This window comes from Benincasa hispida, chromosome 3, assembly GCF_009727055.1.
Source record: "Benincasa hispida cultivar B227 chromosome 3, ASM972705v1, whole genome shotgun sequence".
Classification (NCBI taxonomy): domain Eukaryota; kingdom Viridiplantae; phylum Streptophyta; class Magnoliopsida; order Cucurbitales; family Cucurbitaceae; genus Benincasa; species Benincasa hispida.
The window spans coordinates 2,197,428-2,209,101 of NC_052351.1; the positions used below are offsets into that span (position 1 = coordinate 2,197,428).

The 11,674-nt window shown below is 36.3% G+C and overlaps 1 pseudogene; it reads right to left on the reverse strand.

Annotated features, from left to right (window-relative positions):
• Positions 1–4,226: 4,226 nt before the first annotated feature.
• On the reverse strand, positions 4,227–7,045 carry LOC120073039 (annotated as a pseudogene).
• Between the last annotated feature and the right edge of the window lie 4,629 nt (positions 7,046–11,674).

Below are 11,674 nucleotides of genomic sequence, written 5' to 3' on the forward strand. Positions count from 1 at the left end.
GAACGAAGGACTACAAGCTGGATGAAGCAATGTATTTGATCCTTATAGGATACATCGACTCCAATTTCTAAATTGAAAATGATTCAAGGAAATCCATATTAGCATCAGTGTTTACCCTAAACGAGGGAGTTGTAGTATGGTGGAGTATCAAGCAAGGATGCCATATTCAACTATGGAGGTTCAATATGTAGTTGCTTGTGAAGCAGCAAAGGAAGCAGTTTGGCTCAAGAAGTTCTTAAGCGATTTGGAAGTGGTTCCAAATATAGACTTGGTAGCCAAATCTAAAGAACCTCGAAGTCGCAAACGAGAAAAGCATATTGAGAGAAAGTGTCATCTAATACAAGAGATTATGTAATGAGGAGATGTGATCGACACAAAGATCACCTCGAAGCATAGGATTACTGATCCATTTACGAAGGCTCTTTCAGCTAAAGTGTTTGAGGGTCATTTAGAGAATCTAGATCTATGAGACATGTATATTGTATAATCTAGAGCAAGTGGGAGATGTGTAATTGGTATATGGATGCCTTAGTTTATTGTATTTATTTACCATATTCCCACTGTTTTGGATTATGATATTATATACAACCCACTGACTAGAGTTTTAGTTCAAGTAGGAGTTTTTTGGGTTTTATGTCATAAAACTCGTAGATAGTAAATGTTATCAATTGATTGTCATCAATAAAGAGTTATCGATGTTCATTCAATAAATGGTATTAATTTTGTTGTATTCTATTTTGTCTTAATAACCCCAAATTCAATAAACTAAAATCCGAGGTTGCCTTATGAGTCTTGAACTGTATGTGGAGATATATAGGGATCAATGTTTAAGAAACAACCTAAAGGGTCAATAATATAAGGATAAGGTTGGGTACCTTATCTTGGTGACACTATGTATACAGTCCATTTTGCATAAGTTTAATATAAGAATAAGGCTGGATACCTTATCAATGATCCAATGCGTTTGTGTAGGTGACTTGCGAGTGGAGGTATCTTATGCAATGAGTTTGCATAAGACCAGATTGCGAAATAGTAACCACAAGATGTAACGTCGTTAACTAGTTTGGTTTCTATTTCAATTGGATGACCTAGACAACTTAGTCTTAATCCTGAGTGTATTATGAACTTCTGTTCATAAGGGATTGTCCTTTGATTTATATAGGTGAGAATGGCCAATTTTTCGACTCAATAACCCTACCATTTTGGGGACAAGACCGAGTGAGAAGCTAGAACATAATAATACAAGATGAAATTCACTCCTTCCAGACTTTAGGGTAAGTAGATGAGTGTCCCTTAAGTCATGTCTCCAGGACTTGAACAAAGGACTCTACCCTCTTATTGGCCCGAGAGGGGTTTCTATTTATTGGTTGGACCATAAACAAGTTGTTCATTAGAAGAGCACTGCTACTTAAGGATAGAGAGGTAACCCATCCTTCTATTGGAATTCTTGATAATAACAAGGTTATTCTCGTGGTTGTATTCAAGTTCAATCGAGAAGAAGTTCCTGGCAAGATCGAGAGGATTCTTCGTGGAGTTTAGGAATCTTCAAAGGTAAGAATAGTTCTTTCTTAGTTTTCTTTCTCCAAAGTATGTTATTTCATATGTTTATCCTTCATATATTCTGTTTTAAAACACTATTTTTGTTTCTTCAAAAATCGGTTTTCGAGATGCAAGGCGTTCACATGCTTCTGCTCGGGATTCGATCCCTACACATCTAACTCCTCAACCACTGATCCCTCTAGTGAACAAATAGTTTATAGTCTAACTATAAACTAACTCCTTCCAAACTAGTGAAAGGTTGAGGCCTCATTGTTCAAGACTTGAAATCAGCCCTTATGGGAGCGATAGATCTACTTACCCTAAAAACGGGAAGGATTAAATTCCATCTTGTGTAACTATGTTTCCAGTTCCCTACTCGGACAAATACCCAAAATGGTAGACTTATTGAGTCGACGAATCTGGCCACTCTCACCCATACAAATCAAGGATCGCCCTCATAAAAATGAGTTCATAACTCACTCAAGATTATGGTCGAATCAAATATGGTCATCCTGTGAAATGTTAATCTCTCCAATCAGCGGTGCTATGACTAATAATTTCATAGTTTGGTCTTATACAAACTCTTTGTATAGGATACTCTACTCACATGTCACCACATGAACGATTAGGATCAAATCATGCATAACACATAAAAAATATTTAAAAATTACAAAGTGGGTGGTATTCGTAGTGTCATCAAGATAAGGCACCTAACCTTATCCATATACTACAGAACATTTAGGTTATTACTTAAACATGATCCACTTGTATGTCAACCACATACCTATTGATGTGACATAAATAACCTCGAAACTTTCTTTAATAAATTATTGCATAAAATAATCAACAATTATTTAATATATTAACTATGAGGTTTTAGAGACTTCATCCCAATAACAACAATATCTTCTTTAAAAAATTTGCTTCTTTTAGACCCCATTTTGGACAAACATCATCAAAACTAGATTCTTCCCTCACAATCTGATCGAACCCTCGATAGTTCTTTGTTTCGAACTATACCGGTTTTCAAGACCGGAGCTATCAACCACTCGGCCATCTCTCCGAAAGATAATTTCTATTTGATTTATATTCCATCCCATCGAATAGAACATTGACATATAAGTTGCTACCATTACTGTCTATTATAAATCTTACTAAAACTGCTCGTTTTTTATCAGAAGCTTGTGATTTAGTTTTTGATGCAGCAAGTAGGGGAAAACAATTCTTAATTGTTGGTACCAAAAATAAAGCAGCGGATTCAGTAGCCCGGGCTACAACAAGGGCTCGGTGTCATTATGTTAATAAAAAATGGCTCGGGGGGATGTTAACAAATTGGTCTACTACAGAAACGAGACTTCATAAGTTCAGGGACTTGAGAACAGAACAAAAGACAGGGGGACTCAACCGTCTTCCAAACTAAATTACTGGGATCTTAGCTATTTCTAATTAATATGAATATAGAATCTAATTTCATTTCAAATATAATTAGATCTGCTCTTCATAGACAAACTTGGGATTTGCGATCCCAGGTAAGATCGGTTCAGGATCATGGGATCCTTTTCTATCAGATAGGAAGGGCTGTTGCACAAAATGTACTTCTAAGTAATTGCTCCATAGATCCTATATCTATCTATATGAAGAAGAAATCATGTAACGAATGAGGTTCTTATTTGTACAAATGGTACTTCGAACTTGGAACGAGCATGAAGAAATTAACGATACTTCTTTATCTTTTGAGTTGTTCTGCCGAATCGGTCGTTCAAGACCTTTGGTCTCTACTCGGACCCGATGAAAAAAATGGGATCACTTCTTATGGACTCGTTGAAGAACTTGTTATTCTTAACTCTTGGGTTCAAGAGTTCCTATATAACTTAAGCGACACAATAAAAGCTTTTTCTATTCTTTTATTAACTGATTTATGTATAGGATTCCATTCGCCCCATGGTTGGGAACTAATGATTGGTTCTGTCTACAAAGATTTTGGATTTTCTCATAACGATTGAATTACTCTTTTTATATCAGCGAAGGAAAAAACTCTTGAATTCGAAAATGGAAATAACAGAGAAAAGAAATCTGTGGCCGAAGAGGATCTTGACACCCCAGTAGTCCTAGCCGTAAATGATGGATACTAGACGCTGTGCGTATCGACCCGTGCAGTGCTGTAGCTAACGCGTTAAGTATCCCACCTGGGGAGTATTTTTGCAAGAATGAAACTCAAAGGAATTGACGGGGGCCCGCACAAGCGGTGGAGCATGTGGTTTAATTCGATGCAAAGCGAAGAACTTTACCAGGGCTTGACATGCCGCGAATCCTCTTGAAAGAGAGGGGTGCCTTCGGGAACGTGGACACAGGTGGTGAGTAGCGCAACCCTCGTGGGTTCATTCGATTTATAAAAAGAAATGGATTCGGTCTTATACATACGCGAGGAAGGTAATCAAAAAAGGAAAGAAGATGAGTTCTTCTTTCTTTTATCACTTAGCTTAGGAGCCGTGCGAGATGAAAGTCTCATGCACGGTTTTGAATGAGAGAAAGAAGTGAGGAATCCTCTTTTCGACTCAGACTCTCCCACTTCAGTCGTTGCTTTTCTTTCTATTACTTCGAAAGTAGCTACTTCAGCTTCAGCCACTCGAATTTTCGATATTCCTTTTTATTTCTCATCAAACGAATGGCATCTTCTTCTGGAAATCCTAGCTATTCTTAGCATGATAATTGTACATCCAAAATAGCCCTAAGAAGACATGATTCCAAGCGGATACTTGACATGTACCTCCTCTTCCGGGTCCATCACAAGGGAAACGAAAACCAAGATTTGCTTTATCCGGTATCAAACGCGAGCTACGAGAAAATAGAACACCTTTCAGGAGTATCAATACCGTTACATGAATCGTAAATGCATGAATACGTGTACCAAAAAATCTGCGGTTCCTAACGGAATAGGTAACAAAGCAACTTTGCCGCCCACTGCCACTAAATCACCACCCCCCCAAGTCAAACTGGTGGCTGTTGTTGCACCGGGGGCCGTTATACTAGGTGCTAAAGCATGGGTGTTTTGTATCCATTGAGCAAAGACGGGTTGTAATTGTATAGCGGTATCAGAAAACATATCTTGGGGATGCCCTAAAGCACTCATGGTATCATTATGAATATTCAAACCAAAACTGTGAAAGCCTAAAAATATACACACCCAGTTCAGATGTGATATGATTGCATCACGATGCCTAAGTACACGATCTGATTTACTATTCATAGGCATAGACTTTTCAGGATCAGCAATATTCAAAATCACATCTTTCACAGCAGTATCAACAACATTTTCATCAGACATAACAACCTTTTTACTATACACATTCTCCATGACTGGGACTGCATTTGTCTCAGGAATAGCCTGAGTCATTTCTTTAATAGACTCACTAATAATACTAGGCAAACTATCCCTGATAGATAAGAAAACAACCACATTCTGGGATTCAACATTCAAAGGATTCCTTTCTACCTCAACATCTTTTAAAACATAACTCCCCACAACATCTTTCAAATGCAGACTTTAATCATCATCATTTGTCGAAACATAACTCTTTTCAACATTCTCTCCACGAACATTCTCAATGACGAAAGAAACATGCAAATTAACAATTGGATCATTACTTACAGAACCCTAACCAACTCCTGATGCTCTTGAGGGGGATTAACATTCTCACTAACATTATTAGACTTCTAACTCTCAACAATAAACTCACGCATGGTCTCTTGAGAACTACTAGATGCAGATTTAATCTTTTCAATGATAATTTCTCTTACAAGCCTAACTAAGTCAATCAAAGTAAGGGTAGAAGTATTTACTTGTTCTTTTCCTTTTTCAACTGACGAAACGTTGGAGTGTTTTCTTTTTGTTTGCAGAAGAAGGAGGTATCCCACTACCTTGTTCGTGATAGAGAGACTACACATGCACACACCATGTTTGTTGGTGGAAGATGAAAGAACATCCTTATTGACAAAGGGTTTCCATTTGGCTTTCTCCTTATATCTTACCATCTTCACATATGAGGTTTGAGTACACTTTCTAGTACTCACCATCAGGAACACTTTTCATTTCAGGATGAAATACAAGAGAATGAAGATGAGCAGTTGAGAGAATCGAACAAGGAACAAATTCGAAAACCTGTCAAAGAAGTATGAAGGAAAATTCAAAATTGAACCACAATTAATTGTCAGACACAACTCATTCGTCTCAATTAACGAGCAAATAATTTTGATTAGTTGAATAGACTTAAGCATTAAATGGGCCCAATCTTCATAACCACTATCCCACTTAATTAATTGCTATAAGTTGAATGTGCAAAGGCCTAAGGTGGCTCTCAATGCTTCAAACTGAGAAGCATCCAAAGCCTTTGTAAAGATATCTACAATTTGATTCTTGGTTCGAATATGATATAAAACAATATGTTTACTTTCAACTAGCTCACGAATAAAATGGTGTCAAATTTCAATATGCTTAGTTTAACTGTGTTGAATAGGATTTTTCGAGATATTGATGGAACTCAAGTTATCACAGTAGAAGGTAATAACATCTAGTGGAACATCGTATTCCTTCAATATTTGTTTCATTCACATCTAATGAGTACAACTACTTCTAAATATAATACACTCCTTTTCTGCTGCAGATAATGAAACAAAGTTTCATTTTTTACTAAACCACGAAATTATGTTGTTCCCTAGAAAGAAGCAACCTCCACAAGTACTCTTTCTGTCTTTAAAGCTCTCTGCCCAATCAATATCACAGTAGTCAACAAGAGAGCTACTTGTATCAAAAGCGTATAATAAACCATAATCACTCGTGCAATTGATTATCCTTTTAGCACTAAGTAAGTGATTGGTTTTAAGACAGAATTGATAATTGGCGTAAAAACTAACAACAAATGCAATGTCAGTTTGCTAGCTGTTAGATAAAACAAACTTCTAATAATACTTTTGTACAGACTCTCATCAACTTGAGTTACACCTGAGTCTTTTGAGATTTTAGCATGTGTGGAAGTAGTGATTCGCTTAATGCTGGCCTTTTTTTAGGCCAAACTTCTTGATGATGTTCTTGGCATATTTACTTTGAGAAATAAAAATTCCCTCATTTAGCTATTTTATCTGAAACCATAGAAATTAGGACAGTTATCCTATCATGCTCATCTCAAATTCCAGTTTCATTTGTTTCACAAACTGTTCAACCATTTATGATGATATCCCACATGTCATCAACATATATCTGCACTATAAAAAAAAATGCCCATTGGATTTTTTTTTTTTTATAAAGAGTCTTATCAATTTCTTCTCTACTGTAGCCGTTATTCTCAAGAAACTGAATCAGATGCTTATACTAGGCTTTGGGTACCTGGTTGAGACCATAATTGAGTTTATACACATGATCAGGATGAATAGGATCCAGAAATCTTTTAGGCTGTTTGACATACATTTCCTCATTCAAGTAACCATTGAAGAAGGCAGTCATCACATTCATTTGATAAAAGTTGAATTTCAACAAACGAGATATTCCAAGCAGAAGTCTAATGGCCTATCAGCGAGCAACTAAGGCATATGTTTCATCGAAATCCACTTCTTCAATTTGAGTGTACCCTTGAGCAACTAATCTAGCCTTGTTTCTGACAACATTGCCATTTTCATCAGACTTGTTTTTATAAATTCAATTCGTGCCAATCACATTCACATATACAGGTCTAGGAACAAGAGACCAGACTTCATTTCTCACAAATTAACCGAGCTTTTCCTACATAACATTCACCCAACATTCATCCACCAGGGCTTCCTTGACATTTTTTTGGCTCAGTTTGAGAAGTAAAACACAAATTACTTATCATCTTCAAATAGTTTACTTTGTTTTTCTTTGGAATGGACACCCTTTCTTCAAGATTCTTAATTATGTTGTTAGGAAGATGGTTTTTACTCACTCTGCTAGAAGGATGCTTTTTACTAATGTCAGCTGCTTCTGACCTTGTCTCACAATTCTAAACCTACTATTTACGATTCATGTCAGAGGACATGTTATCAACATCTTTAGTGACAAATAGAGACATACGGATTTTTTCTCTCTCTCTCCATATTTCATAATTCGTATTGGAGGTATCGGGACATAAAACGACTCTATTGTGAATGTGATACACTGTGTTGATAGCTTCAGCTCAGAAGTGAAAAGGCAGTTGCTTCGCAGGTAATATGGCTCTAGCCATCTCTTAAAAGGTGCAGTTTTTTCTTTCTATAACTTTATTCTTTTGAGGAGTAATAGGAGCAGAAAACTCGTGATATATACTAGCTAAACTACAGAAATCTGCAAAGTGAGAATTCTGAAATTCCCTCTCGTGGTCACTCTTGATTCGGACAACATTCACATTTATTTATTGTTGAAGTTGAAGATAGGGAGTTTGAAACACAATAAAAATTTTAGATTTGTCACGAAGAAAACGTACCAAAGTGTACCCGGAGAAATCATCAACATAAACCAAAACATACCTCTTTCCACCTAGGCTTTTAGATTTCATAGGACCCATCAGATCCAGGTGTATGAGTTCTAAGACAGGACTTGTGACAGTGTGAGGATTTGCTTTCTGAGAGATATGTGTTTGTTTGTCTGCTTGACAATCTCCACAAATAATACCATTTATGGTCTGCAGGGGGGAATGCTTGTGATGGCATCCTTCGCAATAGCCGTTTAGATAGTTTTCATATTTACATGCCTCAATAGCTTATGCCACAAATTTATTTTATCTCGGTGAGAAAGATTGCAAACCTGAGAAGATTCATTAGAAGACCACAAATAACAATTATCAGATGAGCGAGTACCTATCATAACAAGAGCTTTATCATTGTCAATGACAATACATCAGTCCTTAGTAAGATTCATGCTCAAGCTCTAATCACACAACTGGTTGATACAGTGAGTCCTTCAACTAACATCATATCACTCAGTGAAGGAAGAGGGTAGTTTAGTTTACCCTTTCCTATTATGTTTCCTATAGCTCCATCTCCAAAAGTGACATGCCCTGAGCTGACAGCTTTTAGATCAGAAATATAGCTTTTCTCTCCTATCATATGTTGTGAGCTGCCACTATCAAAGAATCAATCACCCTTGGCAGAAGATCTGAAGGATGTTAAGACAACATTGCACTTGTCTAGTGTATTTTTAACTCTTCACTCCTATTTGATTCAAGCCTCCTTTCATGAATTGTTTCTAAATTGATTAGAGACATTTGTTGTGCAAGCACAAGCCTGGCGAAATCCATGGAGCAGATAAAAAAAAAAGTCGTTTATCCATTGACCACAATAATGAAAAATCCACCTCTAGTTGTAGGATCTACTACTCTACCAATTCATATTACTGGAGGATGATGGGATTCGATTCCTAGCAGAAGCGTGTGAATGCCTTACATCCCATAAATAAATTTGTACATAAACAAAATCAGTGAACTAAAGAAGAATATGTGTAGAATAAACACGTAAAATAGCATGCTTTAGAGAAAGGAAAGTACCATTCTCACATTTGTAGATTTCCAAGCTCCTAGAATAATCATCTCGATATTCAAACGAACGACTCCTCCAATGATCTTGAACACAAGCGTCTCCTCAACAATATTGAACATGACCACGAGAATAACCTTATTATTTTCAAGGATTCAAATAGAATAATGGGTGATATCCAACTGTTGGAAGAGGGTGAGGGAAAACCTTTGGGAGAGTACAGGGGATTTCTTTTTTTGTGGCTTAGGGAAAAATTTCCACAATGAATGCTTCCTCCAAAAGGGCCATTAAGAAGACTTTATAGAGAGAAGAGTTAACCCCCTTCTCCAAGTCTCTTTCCAATTTTCCCTTGTGCACAATTAATTAAATAACACTTATTTAATTAATTAACACATTAATTAAATAATTCTTTATAATATAAATCCAATTTAAGTATATATATTTAATTATCATAAACATCGCATGTCTATGTGCAATACCTTTTTGTTTATGAATTAATTCTTTGTGAATCTAATTCACATGAATTAATTATTTGAATCTCATTCAAATGTTTCTTTCTAACTTAATTTGAATTAAAGATCACATCCATAATCAATTACATATTAATCATATTAATATACAATTTCCTCCAATTGATTTGAACAGTTCAAATAATTTCTTTTTAATATCCTTTAGTGAGCTAACAAGGGGATCTAATGGACTTGTAGATTAGAAGCTCCAACGATATGAAATTAATTGACAAATCTAACCAAGTTAATCAATATTCGTTAATTGTGGGTACACTTGACTAAAGACCCACAACCGCACTCTTCTCACTAAAGATATATTTTTGTGTCCACGGATATAGACCAATAATAGCAAGTTAATCCTTCACGAGTGTTCATAACTCTAGCTGTGTCAAGTTACCGTTTTACCCTTGGGTTACCTCGACTTCTTAAGTACTAGTGCTTCTCTAATGAATAACATGTTTATGGTACAACCAATAAAATGAAACCCCTCTCGAGCCAATAAGAGGGTAGGGCCCTTTTTTAAAGTTTCAGAGACACCACTTAAGGGAACACTCATCTACGTACCTTGAAGATGAAAATGAGTGAATTCCATCTTGTATGATTATGTTCCCAACGCCTTACTCAATCATGTCCCCAAAGTAGTAGATTTAATGAGTCAGTGAACTGGCCACTCTAACTCATACAAATCAAAGGACAATCCCTCATGAATAGAAGTTCATAATATACTTAGGATTAAGGGTAAGTTGCCTAAGTAATCCTAGTGAATAGAAACCTAACTAGTCAACGATGTTACATCGAGTGTTTACTATTTCGCAATTTGGTCTTATACAAACTCATTGAATAGAATACCCACACTCGCATGTCATCTACACTGATGCATTAAATCATTGAGTTTGTATCAATAAAAATGGGTCGTATCGATACTTTTACTAAGATAAGGTACCCAATATTATCCCTATACTACAGACCCTTTAGGTTGTATCTTGAACATTGTTCTTTGTATGTCTCTACATACAGTTCAAGACTTATAAAGTAGCCTTGGATGTTAGTTTATTGTATTTAGGGTTATTAAAACAAAATAAAAAACGACACAATAATATTTATTGAATTAGCATCTATAACTCTTTATTCATGAAGGTCAATTAACAACACTTACTATCTACGAGTTTTAGGGCATAAAACCCAACAGATGAAGCTTTCGAAAAGTTATAAGATTAAGGACCGTGAGCTTTCACAAACTCTATTTTCTACTTTCCTTTATACTGAGATGACTCTGCTTGTTTCCTCTTTTAGTAAAACTCAAGACTAGAAATATCTCATGTAGCTTTTCCTTTAGTTAGGGTTTTTTCTAGAGTTCCAGTGCTTGAATTTAACATTCTCACATTCTTGCAAATAGATTCCTTATTAGCTTTGAGTTGGTTCAACTCACACTTCAAGTCAACTATAAGGGACATGAGTCTGTGATTATCCGTCATTAAGGCTAATAGCACCACAAAAGTGTTATTTCCCTAGCTTAATTTAGGCTCGTTCGTGGATTTTACGTGTTTATTATACTATTTTGTGATATTGAGAAACTAAGAGGTAAAATGGACCACCGGAGCCAAAATGGGACAAAAAAAAACCAAAACGAAGCTCCATAGCATCAACCAGGAAAAAGGAAAGGAAAATAACCAAAATGCCCCTAGCGAAAGCGTAGTTACCCTCTATCGAGCGCAACGCTAAGCTCAAAGGCAGTAGCTACTATTTCAAGAGTGTAGCTACATTGCCCTGGAGCTTAGCTACGCTACGAATTTTTGCGAAAGTAGGTGAGGCGCATGTGAGCAATAGCGTAAGACTTGGGCATCGCTATGTTGATGGCTTATGCTGCGGAAAGTAAAAGCCAACATAGCTATGCCCCTCAGTGTAGCTACGCTATGCACTTTATATAAAAGGATTTTTGCTCGACTTAGGTCATTTTATGCTTGGTTTGGTAAACACCAACTGTATTCCCATGGTATTTTCCCCTTCCCTGACATTAACTCTTTTAATTCTTCGTTCATTTTCATTGGAAACTTCATCTTGGCACATGAGTGGTTAAAGTACATGATTTTCAAGCTTAGGATAGGATT